At 53.6% G+C, this 21646-nt stretch overlaps 1 long non-coding RNA gene across 1 annotated transcript; it reads right to left on the bottom strand.

Annotated features, from left to right (window-relative positions):
- Positions 1-1778: 1778 nt before the first annotated feature.
- On the bottom strand, positions 1779-15017 carry LOC144283402 (uncharacterized). Its single transcript, XR_013351966.1, has 3 exons — positions 14617-15017; positions 2547-5879; positions 1779-2469 (listed from the first exon to the last, which is right to left on the bottom strand). It is a non-coding gene; the product is annotated as an uncharacterized LOC144283402 (long non-coding RNA).
- Positions 15018-21646: the final 6629 nt, after the last annotated feature.

Below are 21646 nucleotides of genomic sequence, written 5' to 3'. Positions count from 1 at the left end.
CCCTCTCACGCTTCTAATCCTCACCCAAGGGCCCTCCCAGGGAAGTCCCCTGGCTTTCCTGGCCACAAGGGACACGTTGCCAGGGGCTCAGAGCTCCGGGGGCCGTTCATCCTGGGAGCGACCGTGTGCTCGTTCCTTCTTGAGGCTAACGCACACCTGTTCCCACGCCCCTGTCCCTCGGTCGTCAGTGGACTTTCTGGACCCTCGCTCTGTGCTCGGGGTGCAGTGGGCATGGCACTCACTGATAAAGTGCTGGAAAGTACGTTCTGAACAGATGAGGACACAGCCCGGGGGAACGAGTGGGGGGTGGACACAGACGTGAAGCTCCTGGAAGGCCACATGCTGCTGAGAATCTCCCTCTCGTGCTTTTCTTCATTTCCAGCATTTTGAACAGAAGGATCTTTGATCAAAAACCTGTAGTGAGAAGTGAGAGGAGGAAGAAGCTGGCCTGAGTAACCCCCATCAGAGGCCGGGGTGCCGCCGTGACTCTGCTCCCGCGGGGATCACGGTCCCGGGGGGGCTGGGGGCCCGGGTCAACCAGCTGCTGTGCCGCGGCCTGGCCAGGACCCTCAGCGAGCAGACACGGGTGGGGAGCTGGGCTCTCACCGCGGGTGGAGCCGACCTCGGGCCGCAGACCAGGAGCGTCAGGTGCGCTCCCGTCGAGGCCATGCAGACACGGGCGGCTGCTCCCCAGTGTGTGTGCACGCTCAGTCGTTGTGCACACGCACGGGCCCTGCTCTGCCGGCTGGGACCCCGGGAGCATGATGCTCCCACAGCTAAAGGCACACCCAGCGCCTGGATATTGGCCTCCAGCCTCCTGCAACAGGAGAGGCAGGGCGCCGGGGGACAACGGGCGATTCCAGGACCCGGACGCGACACGAGCGCTCAGAGTGAGCAAGGGCCATCCTTGGGGCAACCCGTGTGCCAGCAAGGAAGGCCGTGTGGGGACGGAAGCAGACTGGCGGGGCCACAGCCAGCTGGACGAGCGCCTGGCGGCCAGAGGTGGGATGGCTCCAGCAGCAAAAATTAACAAAGTGGTTATGGATTGTCACCCAAAGAATCAATTAAAGATCCCTGAGTCTATATTGACATAAATACACGATTGGCTAAATAAATATATAAATAAGAACAGACAAAGCCCCCAGGCCAGAAAATCCCAAACAAGCTGGATAGACACTCTTCCCTCAAGGATCAGGGTGGGGGAGCGTGCCCCCCACTCTCTGGGCGTGGGCTGCACACGGCGCCTTCCTGCCCAAGCAGACACTCTGGAAAGAAGGGCAGGGAGGGAGGTGACCATCCCTGACAGGCACAGCCTCCAACACGTGACCAAGGTCGACACGGGCCCCGTGAGTCGGGTCAGCGCCCGCAGTGAGATGAGACGGCACTTTGCCTGCGCGCCCTTCCTCCCAGAAACACACGACCCCTGTCCGCGCACGAGAAACACGCCAGACAAATTCCACCACGAGATCCCTGACTTCCTCAAAGCCGTTGAAGCCGGCGAAAACAAGGGAAGTCTGAGAAACCGCCACAATCCAGGGAAACCTCACCACGGAGCAGAAAACAATATGTCACGTAAAACCCAAGAAAATTAGGAAAAAGGACAAGACCCTAGTCCATGGTCACGTGTCCATGTGGAGTCGTTCCTTGTGACCAGCGCAGGCTAAGAAGAGCAGGGACAAGGTGTGGGGTATGTGCGAACTCTGGATCGTCTTTGAACTTTTTCTATGAATCTACCATTATTCTACAATAAAAATTTTATTAAAAAAAAAATTCCACAGTGAAGTTACAGCAATAAGGCAAAGCATAGAAAGTACCGGTGTCCTTGCAAGAGACTGAGAGGGACACACACACACCACGGGCCCGGGGAGGCGCCATAAGCCAGCAAGCAAAAGGGACCCCGCGCCCCAGGAGCTGGAGCAACAGGTCGGATCCGCCCCCCAGGAGCCCGCAGGGGGAGCGCAGCTCTGCAGACATGGTGATTCCGGAGGTAGAAGCTTCCAGAACCTGAGACACAGAGTCCCCGCTGCCTGTCGTATGCTGCCTGTTGGCCATGACAGTCCTGGGACCCCCACGCGATGTGCTCCCGGGATCCCCCCAACTCGGTGCTCAGAGGACCAGGGAAAGCACAGCAGCTCGGCTCCTCGTTCGCAGCTAAGCATCTGCAAACCAGAGAGGTTAAGACACGTGCTCAGGAGCGCGGGGCTCATGTCCTCTTCTGGCCAGCCCAGGCGGGGACTCGGAGGTATCTGGGAGGGCGCATCGCCAGGGCCGGACGGCGCAGGGCTGGAGCCAGGGTGCTGGACTGCCGAGGACCAGGCGACTGAGGCCGGGGGCTTCACCTCCTGCAGCTCTGGAAGCTGGAGGCCCAGGACCGAGGGGTCGGCGTGCTGGGGTCCCGGTTTGCAGACTCCTTGCCACAGCCTCGTGTCGTTGGCGGGGTTGGGCTGGGTCTCACGCATCTTCCTCTTCCTACAAGGGCGAGGGTGCTTATCTACCCACCCTGGGACCTGCTCTGACCCCAACCCCCTCCCCAGATGTCATCTCACCGGAAGTCAGAGTTTCCCAATGGTGGGGGTCAGGGTGCAGCATTCGGCACAGAGCAGCTTCTGGAGAGATGTGTGGCTTTGGGATAGCGTCTCAGCCTCTCTGGGCCATCGCAGCATGTGGACAACGGGTGTCACTGTGCTGTGTCCTTCGTAGAGCGCCTGCAGACTAGTGGTCAATACCCGCTAATCCACTTGGCAGAGCGGCCGTGACCATCAGGTACGTGGGCATCGGTCGGGCAGCCCCAGGAGGGGTCTGCAGCGCTGGGGCCCCATTTTCCCGCCAGAGAAACTGCAGACCCGGGAAGTGGAGACTCCCATCCAGGACCCTGGACTGGTCCCCTCTCGCCCACACTGCCCGGAGCCAGGTCTCCACCTCCATCCCCCTCCCACCTGGACCCCCAGACTTGGCGGTTCATCCCTTCTTCTCCTTGACCCCCTCGCTCGCTCGCAGCTGTGACCCCTGCCTTCCCCAACGTTTCTCGGGCTGATCAGGAGCCTCCAGCTGGTGATGTTCACTGAGCAGCATTGGGCCCCCCTGCCCCCGGAAAGCAACAGCCCGGGGCACGCGCGGCATGTGAGCCCTCCTTCCTGTGGGAGACCCCAGCCGTGTGGCTTTGGGGGGCCTCTAACCTCTCCCAGCCCCACTTTTCTTTCCTCTGAAATGCAGATGCACCCCCGCCTTCCTGAGCTGCCGCCCAGGCGCGAGCCTGTACCTCCAGAACACCCACCTCCTCGGCACCTCGCCTGATGGGACGTAAGTGGGTAAGTCCTTGGCATAATTTTGCCTCTTGGATGGTGAGTCAAGGGGGCGTTCTGGAAACAAAGCCCCTGTATCCATCCTTGAGTGCAAAAGAATCACTTAAAATATAAAAATAACACTTTTACGGTTATTAAGGTAATAAGCATTGACTGCAAACAACATAAAATAAAAAAGTAAGACGGGTCCTAAAGGAATGACGATGTTGAGAGCAAACTGCCGGCACTCGCACCCCCCGGAGCTGTTAAAACGTCTTTTAAATAGTAAATAGTTTTTAAATTCCGTGTTTTGTATTATTCTGATTCAAAGCGGGAGAGCTGGAGAGAGAGAGAGAGAGAAAAAATTTTACCAAGTGGCCCCATCTGGGACGCGCTGCCCGTGGCCGGCCCTTCCGAGCCGCAGTGCCCACCGCAGGCATCTCTCCGCGTCCAGAAGCTCAAACCCGCGCCGCCCAGAGCCCACACCACCTCCGCTCAGCACCCTCCTGCCCATGCACGTCGAGTGCATTTCCAGCGTGGACCGTACCATGGCCAACGATCCTCAGAGCACCTGCTGGCGGCCTCCTGGTATCACCTCCATGTGCTGGACATCAGGTTTTTTGGGTTTTTTTTTAAGATTTTATTCATTTATTCATGAGAGACAGAGAAAGAGGCAGAGACACAGGCAGAGGGAGAAGCAGGCTCCATGCAGGAAGCCCCATGTGGGACTCGATCCCGGGACCCCAGGATCATGCCCTCGGCCAAAGGCAGGTGCCAAACCGCAGAGCCACCCAGGGATCCCCCAGTTATTTTGTTGTGACACATCCCCTGAGGCTGCGAGCCCTGTGCAGTCAGCGGCGCTGGGCCACACTGCCTCCCCGGAGCCTTCCCCTGCCCCTCAGCGGGTGGAGCCCTGGTCCCCTCCACCACACCCGCCCCCCGCCTCCCATCAGCCCTGCAGCTCATCATCGGTGGGAGAGGTATCACCCTCCTGGCTGACGAATGTTGAACCCGAGGCAGGTCCCCATATCTGTTTCTAGGTCCTTCTTGGGGAATCAACTTGGTCCTGTCTTGGTCCGTTTCTTGCTTGGAGGTTACTCATCTGAGAGATTTGGGGCTCCCTTATTTTGTGACAGTCAAAGGCATGTGTACAAAGAACAGCAATCCAAGTAGGGGCTGCGCCCAGTTCACCGTCAGAGGGAAAGCTGATAACGCATGCCCACGCATATCCACACACCGATGCGTGCACGCACACGCACACAGGGGCACCCATGATCACACAGCAGGTACCAGAGCCGCCGGAGAGGGTGCTCGTAGCCACGAAGGAACAAATGTTCTCAAAATGTGGTTGTTCCCTTGCAGGCTGCAGGCTACTGGCTTTGGGAACGCAGCCCACCAGCTCGTCTCCCCCGCTCCCCCGTCCCACCCACCGTGGACTCAGCGCAGAGACTGTCGCTATTCTGCGGAGGAAATGGCGACAGGTGAGACGCAGACCAGGGTCCGGGCAGGTTTGATGTCAACCTGTGGGTTTGTGGGGGCATCGCCACCCTGAGGACTCTGCACTGCCGCTGACTTAGCCACACACCTTACATGGAACCCACGGTCCCCAAACTAGGCTAAGGCCAGCCTCTCCCCACCCAAGGCAAGGCAGCCCCACAGGGACCCCTATCCTCCATCCCGAGCTGCAGAGCTTAGGGCACAGGAGCAGGGACAGGTTTGATAGCTCTGTGCATAAAGCTGCCAAAGGATGCATCATGAGCTCAGGAGATATGAACAGGAGCAGAAGGTCCAGGGGACAGATGACAGGGCCACTCCATCCTGGGCATTGGGTCCAGGTGCAGGCACAGCCAACGAAAGCCATTTGTAGCTCATCTGCCCTAAGGTCTCCTGGCTGACCGCAGGCACCTCTCCTGCCAGCTCCCCTCTGCCCAAGCACCCGCCCAAGCTCCGTTTCCTGCTCAGACACTGGGCCTGGCACCGGCAGGGCAGACAGAGCTGATAAGTGCCGTCCTGGCACAGCTCACATGCCAGGCTCTGGAGCTCACCTCCAAGATGCCGCAGACACTCACACCTCCCAAGCGCCAGCTTTCACCCCTAGAAACGGAGCAATGGCCCTTCACCGTGCAGCGGGGCGGGCAGTCCCATGAGCCAACAGCGTACCGCCCAGAAAGTGGTTGGGGTGCCATGAACGGTGCCCATGCACGTGTCTCACCCCGCGAGCACCTCACAGGGGAGCCTGCCACCCCACATGTGAAGGGAGGAAACAGGGAGAGAGGGAGCACCATCTCCCTCCCACGGGGCAGGGGCCTGGCAGCGGGTCCGTGTGGGACTCTGGGTCAGGGCCCCTGGCAGGCTCAGCGGGGCTCCTGGCATGCAGAGAAGGGGCTGGGGCGGAGGCACTGTGGACGCCTCCACTCCCCGTCTCTAAGGCCCGTGTCATCATCATCCCAGCATCTCTGTCTTCGAGGGAGGCTCGATTGAGTTAATGGCTGAGGAAGGATTCTGTGCGGGGACGTGTGGGACAAACGTCAGCGGCTGTTACTTTCTGTTTCTGCCGCTGTGAACTACTTTGCAGTGAAGGGCTCCTTGGAACGTCCGCTGTTGACAGGAGGGGAGAGAGAGGGTGAAGACATAAGTCACTGAGATGGAAGGATTCAGTGCGGGGCTGCCTGTGAAGCGGCTCTCCTCGAGAATCTCACCATGAAATATTCATAGGCCCCTCTGCCCGGCCTCTCCAGGGCATTCTGGATTCCGGCACTTGCAGGTGTGACCAGAGATGGGAGGGGGTGGCTCTCGACATTACAAGTGGGACCGGAGGAGCTCCCTCCTGCCCTGTGCAAGGGGCCCCGGGGCCAGGACAGCCTCACACAACCCTGCGCACTTGCAAAGATGCAGCAGGGACCAGAGGAGGGGTGACGTGCAGCTAGTAGGCACTCACTACATGCCAGCTTTTGCATGGAGCACTTTACGTGTGCCAGTCACTGGGTCCCTACCTTGGCCCATAACATGGGCACTCACTCCATTCTTGTAAACCATGGGGCCAGGGCTTAAGCCCAAGTCTGTCCACCTCGTGAGACATGCGTGTTCTTTTTCCATCTGGTCCGGGTGGGGCTGCCAGGCATGTGCCCATTCCCATCGTCACATGGGACCCAGAACATGCAGGTAGTAATCCCAACCCTGGAACAACGGGAAAGTGTCATGGCCCAAGCAGAGGCCAGACAGCTCTCTGAGACCTCACACACATTCCTGGAAGAAAGGGGCTTATCTCCCTGCAATGTGGGCAAGGAGCTACAGACTCACCCCTCTAGTCAGACAGTACCACCACCCCTTGGAGCAACTTCATTCTGCAAGTCTGGAGGGGAGGGCTTCGGTGCTCACTATGTGCTAAAGATGGGGAGGATTTAACAGGGTAAAATAGGGAAGGAAAGAGAAGTTGCTGAGGGAGGGAAACTAGCTCCTTGCACTTTGGCTGTATGAAGAGTGAGGGAACATTTGTGTGGTTGGGGCAGCAGTGGGGGCAGGAATACAGGACAGCAGGTGGGCAAGGGCACCTGAAGATGAGCTCAGGCCAGCCCTACTTTGAACACCTGGTTCTTGTCTCTCTCCTCCAGTGCATGTGTATGTAGGGCAGAGGCCAGGAAAAGATCCAGGGCCAAAGGTGAGTGAGGCCCCACTATGGGCAGCACACAAAAGATATAAAGCCAGCACTCTCCAGCCCACTCAAGGCCTCAACTACCAGCTTCTATCGGGCCAAGTCTTTGGCAATGGATAGACTAAGAGTGTAAATCCTGGCTCTACCACTAGTTAGCTGAATGAGGTCAAGAAACTTACTGAACCCCTCCGAGCTTGAGGTTTTCTCATTTGAAAAAATTAAGACAAAAATCTCCTCCCTCATGGTGTTGTGGTTAAAAGGAAATACAATCATGTAAGTGCAACAAATGTAACATTTGTTGTTACCATGGTTGTTATACTGTTGCTGTGATGCTAACAGCAATGGTGATGATAGCAATGATTATCTTGGTGGTGATAGTGATGATGATGGTGATGGTGATGGTGGTGGTGATAATGGTGATGGTGATGAGGATGATGGTGATGGTGATGAGGGTGGTAATGGTGATGATGATGGTGATGATGGCAATGGTAATGATGGTGATGACAGTGATGATGATGGTGATAATGGTGATGATGATAAAGACGATGACAAGGATGATGGTGACAATGAACTGGTACCTAGAGTAGTGGAGAAACAGGAGGCCACTCCTGCAACCACCAGACTTTATAACCCTCACCTCTTGGACACGTCCACTGATATAACACAGCCTGCTACTGCTACCCCGACCTGTTGAGACCACCTAAGGTCTGAAATGAACAAACTGATGAGTGGGTGGGGAAGGGGTGATAAAGCAGGAAGACCCTCACCATCTTGGAGGACTCTGGGTTATCTTAGGACCTGAGCTCACCAGCCAGGCCTATAGGGCCTCTGTGTGAAAAGAATACCTTCTTTTCTTCCCGGATGGGAGCAAAGTCCCTGGCTTACCCTCATTCCCAGGAGTGCATGTTGCTGTCCTGCCCCTGCCCGGGAATAGGGGTAGACTGTCTCTGTCTCAACCAGTCTCCTCTCCATGCTCTGTGCCTTGACTTCACCTTCTCTCTAGAAATCTCCCTCAGAATCCAGAAATGGGGCTCTACTTTCTCAGTTCACTATTTGCTGTTTCTTCCACTTTCTTCTTGCTCTTCTGTTATTGGTCTCCCACCCCAAATGTCCTTGTCACATCTCTCTTCTCCCCTTCCCTCTCCTGTCGGGGACGTGTCAGAGAAGGCCAAGCTGGCAGCCAGAATTCTCATCCACAAGACCCCCAGATGGTCTCAACAAGGATCACATGAGAAGCCTGAATTGTCACCCAGTGAAAGTCCCCCATCAGATGCCAACAGAGACCAAGAAGGGAACCTGATGTCTACCCTTCACTGACAACAAGGAGGTGGTACCCTCATCCCATACCATAGCAGTATCAGAAGTCACCTAAAACATGGGTTTTGTTTTAAATATTTTATTTATTTATTCATGAGAGGCACAAAGAGAGGCAGAGATGTAGGCACAGGGAGAAGCAGGCTCCCCGTGGGGAGCCCGATGTGGGCTCGATCCCAAACCCTAGGATCACGCCCTGAGCCAAAGGCAGATGCCCAACTGCTGAGCCACCCAGGCCTCCCTAAAACAGGTTTAAATAAGACCCAGAGTCTATAACGTAATACCCAAAATGTCCCAGTTTCAACTAAAAAACACTCATCATACCAAAAAACCAGGAAGATCTCAAAGTGATGATAAGAGGAATCAGTAGATGCCAACATCAAGATGACAGAGATGTTCTAATTATCTGACATGCGCCTTAAGCCAGCCATCAATAAATACTCCGATAAACAACTAGTAACAAATGAAAAAATAAGTGTCAACAAAGAAATAGAAGTTATATAGAAAGCAAGCTGAAATTTTAGAACTGAAAAATACAAGAACTGAAGTGTTTAAAAACTCAGTAGATGAGCTCAACAGTAGAGTGGAGGAGACAGAGGAAAGAGTCCGTGAACTTAAAGATAGAACAATAGAAATCACTGAATCTGAACACAAAGAGAAAACATACTGAAAAATGTTAACAGAGCCCCAGGCACTTGTAAGATGATAACAGGAGATTTCTGTCATCAGAATCCCAGAAGATGGGAGAGAGGGAATAGCTGGATAATGTACTTAAAGAAATAATAACCAAAAACTCCAAAATTAGACAAGACCTAAACATACAAATTCAAGGTCAGGGAGACCCAAATAGGAAATACACACAAAGACACATCAAAGTCAACCTTCAGAAAACTAAGCAAATTTTTTAAGTTAAAAAATAAAATAAAATCTTGAAAGCAGCCAGAAAATAACAACACATCTCCCACGGAAGGAAAGCAATTAGAATGATGGTGAATTTCTCATCAGAAATCATGGAGGCTGGAAAGAAGTGACAAAACATTTATCAAGTACTGAAATGAAAGAACTGTCAACCTAGAATTATATATCCAGCAAAAGTATCCTTCAGGAATGAAAGAGAAATCAAGAGAATCTCAGGTGCAAAAAAGTAAGAGAATTTGTCTTGTGAGTGGACCTACTCTTAGAAATAGCTAGTGGTAATTCACCAGATAGAAAGGGAACAACATGAGAAGAAATTATGGCACATCGGGAAGGAAGGAAGAACAACAGAGAGAGTAAAAATGGACTGGATGCAATACATTTTGCTCTCCTTCTAGGTTTCCTAAATTGTGCCTGAAGCAAATTGAAAGTGAAGCAAATATTATAACACTGTCTAAGGGTCTACCCTTGTACAGAAAATACTTTAAAGTATTATAAATAAGGACAATAAATAAATAAATAAATAAACAAATAAACAAACAAATAAAGACAAAATGTAAGTGGGTTTTCTACACTTTGCTTGAACTGATGAATGGTGAATCAGCAGACTCTGATAAATTGTGTACATATAACAATACACAGAGTATACAAAGAAGACATACTCTAAAAGATAGACAAATCAAATGGAAGATCAAAATGGAAGTCTAAAAAAATACTGTTCAAGTAACCCATAGGGAGTCATAAAAAAGGAAAGAGAGCAGAAAAAAAGCAGGAAAGAAACAAACAGAAAACCAGAGATAAAATGACAGCCCACTTTAAGCCCTAACATATCAATAACTATATTAAATATAAATGGCCTAAATATACTAATTAAAATACAAAGATTGACAGAGTAGACTAAACATAACTGAATTATATTAGCTCTGCAAGAGATTCGCTTGAATATGACATTTTAAGCAGACTGAAAGTAAAAGATGAGAAAAGATGCAGCATGCTAATGTTAATCAAAAGAAAGGCAGTTGATTATATTAGTGTCAATCCACCATGAATGTATAGCAACCCTAAATGTATATGAACCACCAGAGCTGCAAAATATATGGAAAAAAACTTAGAGAGATAAAAAGATAAATAGACAAAATAGAAATCCACAATTACAGTTGGAGACCTCAACACTGCTGTCCCAACAATACAACAACTAGACAGAAAAATAAGCAATGACATAGAAGAACCTAGCGACACTCTCAGCCAACAGGATCTAACCAACATTGATAGAACATGCCACCGAATCATGACATTATACCCTACACATTCTTCTCAAGTGCCCACAGACTATATACAAGATAGACATGTTCTGGGCCATACAACAAACCTCATCAAATAAAAATAATTGAAATCAGAGTGTGTTCTCCAGCACAATGGGATCTAATCAAGAATCAATAGCAAGAAGACAATGGTGAAATCTCCAAACACCTGGAAACTGCCTAACCCATGCATCAAAGAGGAAGTCTCAAGGAAATAAATTTTTTAAAATACACTAAACCAAATAAAAATGAAAATACAACATATAAAAATCCTGTGGGACACAGCTAACACAGGCCCAAAAGGGAATTTTATAGCACTAAATGCTTACATTAGGAAAGGGGAAGTCTCAAATCAGCAGTCAAACTACCATACCAAGAACTTGGGGAAAGAAGAGTAAATAAAATGAAAGCAAGCAGAAGGAATGACATCATAAAAATAAGGGCTGAAGTCAATGAAACTGAAAGCTGAAAACAACAGAGAAAAATCAATGAAACAAAAAGCCAGTTCTTTGAAATGATCAATGAAATTGACCAACCCCTAAAGTGCTCAATGAGGACTCGTCTCCTCCTGTCTCACCTCCCACCCTTTCAGAGGTAAGCCGGCCCCCGGGCAGTACTTTACAGTCTTCAGAGCACCTCGGAGTTCACTGTCTCATGGACCATCAGGAAAACTCTCGACTCCTGACAAGATATTGAGGTCATTTCAGTGCTGAGGAAATTGAGAGGCAGAGAGAAAAGTGTGCTTTGCTCAAGATTGCTCACTGGTGGGACTCTTGGGTGGCTCAGCAGTTGAGCACCTGCCTTCAGCTCAGGGCGTGATCCCTGGGTCCTGGGATCGAGTCCCTCATTGGGCTCCCTGCATGGAGCCTGCTTCTCCCTCTGCCTGTGTCTCTGCCTCTCTCTCTCTCTCTCTATCTCTCTGTGTGTGTGTGTCTCTCATGGATAAATAAGTAAATAATCTTTAATTAAAAAAAAACAAAGATTTCTCATTGGTAGGAGCAGGGTGTGCTCAGAACAGGGCTGGTCGATCCTTTCCCCTCACATGTGGTCAATATGGGTGTGTCTGGAGTATGTGTTCCTTCCCTAGAGGAGCCCCTTGCTCTGCTCAGACTATCGCAGGGACAGGACTTGAAACCAGGTAGAGCCCCTGGATAGACAAAGGAAGGCTTGAAGATGACTATCAGCTTCACTCCCCTTCCTCCATTTGTGACACACTGACTGATCTCCAAAGAGATGGGAGGTTCCGGAAGACCCTGGGCACATGGGACAATTATGAAGGCACTGCGGCTACTTGAGCTGAATCCCAGCACTGTCCTAACTGTAACCTTATGCAAGTTAACTCAGAGACCTCTCTGAACTCCAAAACCCTCCTTCATCTGCACATGGGAATGATGATAGGTTCTATCTCACAGGTCTGCGACGAGGACAAAATGGGATGACCCAGGCACAGCTTTTGGCCCACCTGGCGGGCACTATAATAACCATTAAGTGGTTGTTGTTACTGCTACTGCTGTTTTAATGTTTTTGATGATGTTGTTTATGTTAATATTGTTATTGATGATGTTCATCATGTCAATATTGATGATGATGGTGGTCATGGTGCTAATGATGATGATGGTGGTGGTGATGGTGGTGATGGTGATGGTTATCATGGTGATGATGATGATGCTCATAATGTTGATGGTAATGGTGGTGATGATAGTGATGATGGTGGTGATGGTGATGATGGTGATGATGGTGATGGTGATAATGATGGTGATGATAGTGATGGTGATAGTGGTGATAGTGGTAGTGATGATGATGGTAATGATCATAATTGTGATGGTGGTGATGATGATGAAGGTGATGGTGATAATGATGGTGATGATATTCCTGTTTATGATTATCTGTTCTTGTACTGTCATGCATTTGTCCTCATTTTGCCTGGAATTTGATGCTACCTCACTCCTGAGCAACTGTCCAGTGATCTTCAAGCATTCAATGGTCACTGCCTCTGGGAAGCCTTCCCAGACTTCCTCCCAGCTTAGGCCAGGTCAGGTCCTCCTGCCTCCAGGATCCCACAGCCCTTCCTGCAGATCTGTTGGAAGCACCAAAAATGTCAGCACATCAAGTTTTCTAAGTTGCATCTCCTGCAATAATGGGCCTGAGCCCTGTGAGCGCTGGGTGCTGAGGCTCCACACACTGTGTTCCTCGTGGTGTAGATCCTGACGGAATCCTTGACAACAGAATCTGTAAATGTGAGACGGAAGGAGGAGAACCTGAGTGGATGTGTGAGGGCTTGCCCCAGGTAACAAGAAATGAGAGCAAGAATTCACTGTTAGAAAGAACATGATGTTGAATAAATTGCACCAGAGTGAGATTCATTCTAAGCAGGTTTTTGATGACTTCACTTATTCGTTGTGTGGCCTCGGGCCTGCTTCTTCATCTGTGAGAGAGAAATCATGGTGGTGACCTCACAGAATTAGGATGAGGACAGACTCTGGCAGGGCCTGTGACCTTACCCAGGACCAGGGAGCTACTACTCACTGTGGGGACTGGCAGGCGGTGTGAACCGGGATGTCTGGGTTCAACACACAACTTTGCCTATGCTTGCTGTCTGACCCTGGACAACCCGTTTTGCCTCTCTGGGCTGTAATGTCCTCACTTGTAAAATGAGGACAGTAAGGCTCCCTGCCTCAGAGGGCATTGGGGAGTTCACTGGGTCTATACATAATGCCTTAAAGTAGTGCCTGAGTTACGGTAGTTTCTTTAACCATGTTCACTGTTACCATTGTTCAGAAACATCTGGCCCTAGGCCTTTCTCACACTGAGTACCATGGGGAAACTGAGGCAGAAAGTCACTGCATATAAAGGGAAGTCCTTTTAGCTCTGCTTGGTTTACTCCGAAGGGAACATTCTGACCCATACCGGAACAGCTCCATCTCCACTCACTTGTCTTCTCTCCAGCTCCTTCTTGCTTGTGCACTTCCTTTTGATTAACAGTTTTAATAAAGAGGCATAATGTGTGCTTCACAGCAAACACCCGAAGAAGGTGGGGAGCAGGCTATGCAAACACAATCTCGTAGAGGAACTCGCTAAGGCAGCCGCATCTGCTGCTCCCCGCTTTCCTTCCACGAAGCACCTCAATGCCGCCCGAGGTGGGTTTAGATCCTACAGCCAAGGCCACGATGCAGAAGGTGAAAGCCCAAGTGCTTCCCTGAGCCTGGGAGATAATCAACGCTCTGGATCTTACTTAAAGTGAAGCCATCCTCCCACCTGCCGGGCTCCATCCAGAGACCATTAGTTGAGGAGTGGGAGGGGAGGGGTTAGCTGGGGAGTAAGCTGCTGTGCACACACACTTGTTCACTCAGTTCCCGCTCAGGAAACCTCACAGGACCATCTCCCCCCAGAGCGGCCTGGGGTGTAGGGAGCTGAGAGTTTCACAGAACTTCGGGAGCTGACTCAGCACAGTGGCCAGAAGGATGCCGGGAGGAGGGACACTCTGGTTTCCAGCCTCAGAGATTGATGCTGACCCTGTTCCCCCCACTCACCAGAAAGGCATAATGAGCCCTGACCTTGCTTAGCTACCAATCCTTGACCCTGGTCATGGGCTAAGCCTTGACCCTAGACAAATACTGAACCCGGGCTCTGGTCACATGCTGAGCCTTGATCCTGGTCATGCTCTGAGCCCTGATCTTTGTCATAAGCTATAAAAGCCCTGACTAGAACCATAGACTGAGCCCTGATCCCAGCTATCTGAAGAATCTGTGTCCACGGTGGAGTGGCAGGACACAGACAGCCGGTCACAGCCCTTTCCTGCTGGTGTGGGATGCTGTATCCATGTGACAGGGCCCCAGAGTCTCTTCCGACAGGACACTTTGTCACCAGCTATGCTTTATGGCTCCTCTGGTTATTGTGTCGTGTTGGGCTCATGTCATCCATCGTGGCTTATGGCTCATCTGGCTGTTGCTCTCCCGGGACCTGAGAGTGGAGCTGCCCTCTCGGCCCCTGCCTCTTACAGCCAAGCAGGTGTGAAAAGTTCAGGAAAAGCTCTCAAAGGAAAATGCTTTTCTGATGTTGGGCCTGAAATAGCACTGCCTTTCCCCAAGTTAATAACCAGTTGTCTAGATAGTCAGTTCTATTTTAGAAATAAGCGTCTGTTAGCGCCATTCACCTTCCAGCATGACTCAAGGTCACCCCCTTGCCTCTGCTCCTCAGACGAGTTGGCATCTGGCTGGGGCCCCAGGGGTCCTAGGCAAGTCAGCAGCCACGGGCTCCTGTCCAGGGAGCAAGAAGAAAACAAGAAGCCACCAGCAGGACCTGTGGTCAAGCGCACCCCCTTCTCTGGGTCCGTGACCATGGCTCTGGGTGATAGAGACAGCAGTGTTATTACGGCACAAACATCGACCTGAGGCTGAAGTGTTTACAAAGCACTGTCACACTGGACGCATTGGATTCTGCTAAGAAGGAGGCCGCAGGTCAGAGGGAAGTGGCCTTGCAAACAAGAGGGCACATTCTTCCAGGCCTGGGCAGGGAGTGCTGCTGCGCCGGCCCCTGAGTCAGGCACAGCCCTGCAGCCCGTCCTAGGAGCAACATGTTCACAGAGCAGGCAGCACGTCCGGGCCAGAGCCTGGATCTAACCTTGGTCCTGCTATAAGCCTCTGGGAACGTCTGGTTGCTGGGGCCAGGCCCAGGGCAAAATAAAAACACTGGGGCCTTACTCACAAATTAAGAATTTCAGCAAGGCACCAGCAGAGCATTAACCCAGTGCGGGGCCCTTCCACGTGGGGAGCCCTGCGCAGCTGCTCAGGTCCCGCCTCCCCCGACACTGAAGCCGGCCCTACTGGTCACACAAGTTCTCCAAGCTCTCGGTTTCCGCATCTACACAAGGGGTGACTCTGGTGTCCGCTCTGCTGCGGCTCAGGCTTGCTCCGAGGGAGAGCTGAGTGGGAAACGGGGGAACAGAGACATGGAGCAGCTTGCCCCGGGTCCCCAGCAGTGCAGGGAATGAGCATGAAGGCTGTGGCCACTCACTCCAGCTGCTGGGATGCTCTGCGTCCGCCCAGCCCTACAGCCAGGTCCTGGCCTGCACAGGCAGCTGGTCTACAGGGGAGGATGTGTACGTAAAGGATGCTCTATTTTGTCAGACTGGGGGGACTGTTGATTCCAGAACACCATGATTGTGTGTGACACTGAGAGAAAACATTGCCCATCAAGCGCTGCCACAGTGCCTGGTGACAGCCCTGCTTGGCACCTGCACCGGTCAGGCCGGCCTCTCGGGCTGGTGGTGACTTCTATCTCTCCTGGGGCATTGGCAATTTCTCCCGCCTTCAGCTGCACTGCTTGGCCTGCACCAGGCAGTCCTTTAGCATACATCATACTACAAAACAGAGCACTTTCCTCCCTCCAGGCACATAAAGTACCTGGTTGCTGCTTTGTAAGAAAATATGGAACTGTGGTCCTCTCATCGAAGATGAGCATTGGCTTTGCTGACATGAAGGGGAACCTGCCACAATGTCATTTCCTCTGTGTGATGGCTCCCGTTCCATGAAGAATCATGGTATAAACCTCTTGAGTCCTTTAAATGACAGACTTGGGCAGCCCCGATGGCCCAGAAGTTTGGCGCCGCCTTCAACCCGGGGTATGATCCTGGAGACCCAGGATCGAGTCCCATGTCAGGCTCCCTGCGTGGAGCCTGCTTCTCCCTCTGCCTGTGTCTCTGCCCCGCCCCCCGTGTCTGTCATGAATAAATAAATAAATAAATAAATAAATAAATAAATAAATAAATAAATAAAATCTTTAAAACAAAAAAAAATTAAAAAAATATAAATGACAGACTCAGCACATATAATGTATCAACAGCACCCATGGCTCAACTAAAGGGAAAACAACCTGGACAGCCGTGTGTGCGCTAGTTATTGCCGCATAACATTTATCCCCCCATCAAATGAAGACTTGCTTAAAACAATACAATCAAGGCAATACAATTACTTAAAGCAATAGAATTGAGCAATGAGTCCCCGAATCTCCAGGTCAGCACATGGTTCCGCTGGTCCCAGCAGGGCTCACTGAGGTCAGGGACCAGTTGAATGGGCAGCTCGGCTGGTCCTGACTGAGCTCTCTCATGTGATTGGGAGCAGGCTGCTGTGGGTGGTTTTGACTGAGACAGTTGCCCCCCACATGCACACACGTGGCCCCATCTTCCAGCGGGCGAGCTCAGGATGGCCCACGTGACAGCCACGAGGAGAGAGCCGATGCTCATGGAGCTTCTGGCGGCCAAGATCCAGAGCACATGTGGGTCCTTCCTGAGTGTGAGCCAAGGAGACTGTGTGCATCTTTTCCTAACCCCACACTCAGTGAGGTATATCGGCAGCTTAAAATCAGCCGGGTGGGAGTATTTACAGCAAGGAAATTGCCCAATGCTACAAATCAGGGGGTGGGGTGTTTTTTTGGGGGGGTCCCAGTTTATCAGTACACAACTGGCCATGTTCCATTGGCCAAACCAAGTCACAAAGCCAACCCCAATCCAAAGGATGGGGAGCGAATAGAATGATGGGCGTTCCTCAGCTTGCCTGGGATTTTCCCTGTTCTAGGAGTGAAGGTCCAGGCCCCCAGGAGCCCCAGTCCCAGGCGGACCTCAAGGGTTGGTCACCCTAAGAACACACCCCACCTCATGGTGGGAGAGGTAGCCAAATGCAAGGAGACAGAGCAGGGAAGAAGGAAGAAGTGTGTGCGTATCTGCAATCAACCCTGCCCCCCAAGAGCCATGATCACATTCGAGCTCACAAATGCACAGGGCAGGGCAGCCGCACCCTGAGTGCCACCCAGATGGGAGCAGTTGTGGGACCCCCGTGCCTGCAAGATGTGTCCCCCCTTCAGGGGATTTGAAACGTGGAAAGGTGTCCCGGAACTGGCGAGATATGGTCGTTCAAGTGCTCGGCAATAAGCGAAGGATGGGGTGCGCGTGGGGAGCAGGACGCGGATCAATCGGTTGGGCGGGGCAGGACGGCTTCCAGAGGACACCTCCAGCCGCGCTCTGAAGAGCCGCACACTCGCTCTGACTCCCAGAACAAACAGCCACGGCCTCTCCTCCCTCTCCTGGCCAAGTGCACAGCTGAAGCGGTCCTTTCAAGTCCAGCGGACTGGGGCTGCGCTCAGCGTGGAGGGTCAGGGAAGCAATATGTGGGGTCTCTCGGACTCGGGCACCCCCGGGGGTAACGGGGACAGGGGTGACTAAGTATTGGGGCTTAAAAGGCTGCTGTGGGCTGCAGGCTGGGATGAAAGAGCCAGGAGGACTGAGGCAGGTGGAGGGAGGGCCCGAGCGGATGAGGCCACAGAGCAAACAAAGCCAGGCAACAAGCAACCGCCCGGAAGGCAGGAAGGCAGCGGTCCAGCTGAATGCCACGGTCCAGATAAATGGCTTGTCGGGGTCCAGGCTGCAGCTCTAACCAGGGTGACTCGGCCCCAGGGGACACTAGGCAATGGGCAGGGAGGGGGCGGCGCATTTCTGGTTGTCACAGCTGGAGGAGGAGAGGGCCGTTGCCATCCAGTGGGTGGAGGCCAGGAATGCTGCTAACGGTCCTACACTCAGGGGAACAGGACGGCCCCCACATCAGAGGACTGGCCGCCCCGGCCGTCAGCAGTGCCCTCCGGGGCGGGAGCCCTGAGCAGGGACAGCACCCCAGGCTGCGGAGAGACAGGAGAAGGCACTCGCCCCTCAGGTACCAGCCCCACCCCACCGCACCGCCCCCCCCCCCGCCCCGCTCCAACAGGTGCACAGCAGCCCCTCCCTCCGGGCCAGTCTAGAGCCCAGGTCCCTCGGCCCCACAGGACGGTTCCAGAGCCCCTGAGAGCCGGCCGAGCCCACGCTGCGTCTGCAGGAAGCTGTTTGCTATTCCATCCCTGGCCCCCAACACAGCTGGCTCCGGGCCCTGGAACGCAGAGAGGGGCTAACCTAATTGCTCTACTGGTTTGTAATCAGACGTAATGGGGTGTTTGTACACATGAGCGAGCTGAGCTGCAGGTGTGGAAGGCAAATCCCATGGGGCTCCCAAAGGCTCATCTTGCCTTCCAGCTGAGAAGCCGAGGGTCCCCCTAAGCAGCTCTGCCCCCGCGAAACCGTTCGAACCTCCCTTGGGCCTTCCGCACCGCATGAGAAAGGCCAGGCGTCTGCCGAGCAGGTTCCAGGGTTCCTCACTTGGCCCAGCCCCATCTGCGGCCGGCTCCTAGGCCCTCGGGGTGCTAGAGCCTGCAGACCTAGGCTCACCCCCCCAGGTCACCAGAAGTGGGGGCGTCACTGTCCCCATGATGCTCATGGTCGGGGTGGAGGGCCTTGGGGCTCCGGGACCCGCAGACGAACAATGATCGTTGGTCCTCAGTGCTGTCACCAGTCCTTACTGAGCACTCGCTATTCCAGACACCTTGCAACCACTGACTCCCCACAGCAGCCCCAGGTGAGAGGTATCATACTATCACCCTTCCCCCCTGTACAGGTAAGCTAGGTTCCCGCGGCCGCACAGCTGCTAAGGGGTGCAAGCTGCAGTCTGATTCAGAGACTGTGCTCTGGGGACCATGACTAACTCTGCTGAGGCAGGTGAGGGGCGGGGGAGGCTTGAAGAGGAGGTATTGGTGCTCAGGGCTTTGCAGGATGTATAGGAGTTGCCAAGCTGAGGCTAGAGAGGATATTGCCTTTATAAGGCAGGGGATGGGCCTGGTGTCTCCTAGGACCAGTGATAAGCCCTGAGTTCTAGATAACAAGAAAGGGGGGCTTCATAGTCGATGAGGCTGGAGAGATAAGGGGGAGGCAAGGCTGGGGAGACTCAACAGTTGGTACCAAGTTTCTGTTACAGAGAGACGGCTGTCGTGGCTGGGGTGAGAAAGACCACGTGCTGGGAGGGCCCGATGCACAAAGCCACGTGTGCCTGGGCTCAGGGGAGCAGAGCAGAGACACAGGCACCAGGCACCAGGCTCCAGGCTCAAAGCTTGGCTCTGCCACCAACAAGCTGTGTGACCTTGGGCAGCTCTCTGGCCCTCCCTAACTGCAGCCCACGTGCAGCGGCCCATGTGCAGAAAGACCCTTAAAGCAGCTAGAGCAGCGTCTGGTGCAGGGACAGCCTCGGCACCTATCATCCCCGCCTGGACCTGGCAAGCCTCGCAGAGCGGCCAGGGAGCAAGGCACGGGGCAACCCCAGGCTGCTGACCCTAGACGTCAGGGTTCCACCCTGGTTTTGCGGCCCACGTCTCCGGTGAGGAGGGGGAAGCCTTCCTAAGCATCATCGGGACTCCACGGAGTCACAGAGGCAGATTTCCCACTGCCCCTGCCAATGGGAGGGATGGGTCCCCCTGGTGATGCTACCCGGTTGGCTACTCCTGGGCCTCGTTCCACCAACCAGCACTCCGGAGAACAAGCCTAGCTTCAGGGGGTCCTTGCGAGAACATCCAGGAGGAGGAACATGTGCCAAGCTCTCTACCTGCCTGTCCCTAGTCGTCCCTGGGGGTGTCCAAGCCACTGACCCAGTGCCCAGCCAGAGCCCAGACACCGCCCAGCCTTGCCCCCTCTCTCATCAATCCCGTCCCCGTCCCTCATCCATCCCGTCCCCCCACCAATTCTGTCCCCCCATCAATCCCGTTCCCCCCTCATCAATCCCATCCCCCATCAATCCCATCGCCCTCCCTCATCAATCCCATCCCCCTCCCTCATCAATCCCATCCCCCCATCAATCCCATCCCTTTCCCTCATCAATCCCATCCCCTCTCATCAATCCCATCCTCCAACAATCCTGTCCCCCTCTCTCATCAATCCCATCCCCCCATCAATCCCGTCCCCCTCCCTCATCAACCCCAACCCCCTCCCTCATCAATCCTGTCCCCCCATCAATCCTGTCCCTCATCCACCCTGTCCCCCTCCCTCATCATCCCTTCCCCCACCAATCCCATCCTCCCATAAATCCCATCCCCCCTTATCAATCCCATCCCACATCAATCCCAACCCACTCCCTCATCAATCCCATCCTCCTCCCTCATCAATCCTGTCCCCCCATCAATCCCGTCCCCCCATCAATCCCATCCCCCCATCAATCCCATCCCCCCATCAATCCCATCCCCCATCAATCCCATCCCCTTTCATCAATCCCATACCCCCATCAATCCCATCCCCCTCCCTCAACAACCCCATCCCCCTCCCTCATCAATCCCATCCCCCATCAACCCCATCCCCCTCCCTCATCAATCCCATCCCCCCATCAATCCCATCCCCCTCCCTCATCCATCCTACTTGCTTATGTGACACTCTTGGGAAATAGGACCACTGCAGATATAATTAGTTAAAATCAGGTCATTCTGGATTGAGGTGGTCATTGTGAATTAATGCAACATGACCGGCATCCTTATAGAGCCAGCAGGACGGACACGGAGACAGAAGCACGGAGGGAAGACATCTGTGTGGCAAAGCGACCACAGGTGCAGACACTGGAGAGCTGCACCCACAGGTCAAGGACGCCAAGGAGGCCAGGAGATGCCAGAAGGTAGAGAAGGCAGGAAGGAGCCTCCCCCGGAGCCTTAGGAGGGAGCACGGCCCCGCAACGCCTCCATCTCGGGCACCCAGCCTCCACACCGTGTGGGAATAAATCTCTGTGGTCAAAGCCACCTGGTGTGTGGCACTTAGCTACGGCAGCAGTGGGAAACCAACACAAAGTCCTCCACTGAGATGCTCGACCCCCTCCCCACCTTCTGCTCCCTGGGGTCACCATCCGCTGCCCCAACTCCTCCCTGGCCCCGGAACTCACTCCCCACTGCACCCACTCGGCGGATGGAGAAAGCAGTGGAATCCAGGTCTGAACCAGGCCTCAGACTCTGAGCGGCCTGCCTGCCCCCGGCTCCGTGATAGCAGGTACCGAGAGGGGCCCAGACCTTGAGGGGGGAAACGGGAAGAAGATGCCCCCTGCCCAGCATATTCCAAAGTAAAGCAAAGCACAGGTGACGTTTCAAGCTATGTTCTAGGGATGGAGGCAGCGGGCTGTCGAAGTGCAGAGGAGCCGTTGCCCTGCGCCTCCCCACACTGGCTGAGCCCGGTTCTCAGTGGGTCCTCAGCGGGTCCTCAGCAGGTCCTCAGCGGCACACGGTCCTGCACCCCAGCTCAGGGCTCTACCTTCCTACTCTTGCCAGCAGCCAGCTGAGGAGCTGCACAGACCTGCCAGCCCTCCCGC

This window comes from Canis aureus, chromosome 14 (assembly GCF_053574225.1).
Source record: "Canis aureus isolate CA01 chromosome 14, VMU_Caureus_v.1.0, whole genome shotgun sequence".
In the NCBI taxonomy this organism is placed as follows: Eukaryota; Metazoa; Chordata; class Mammalia; order Carnivora; family Canidae; genus Canis; species Canis aureus.
Note: the sequence above shows the minus strand (reverse complement) of the source record. Positions and strands in the feature narration are given on the sequence as shown.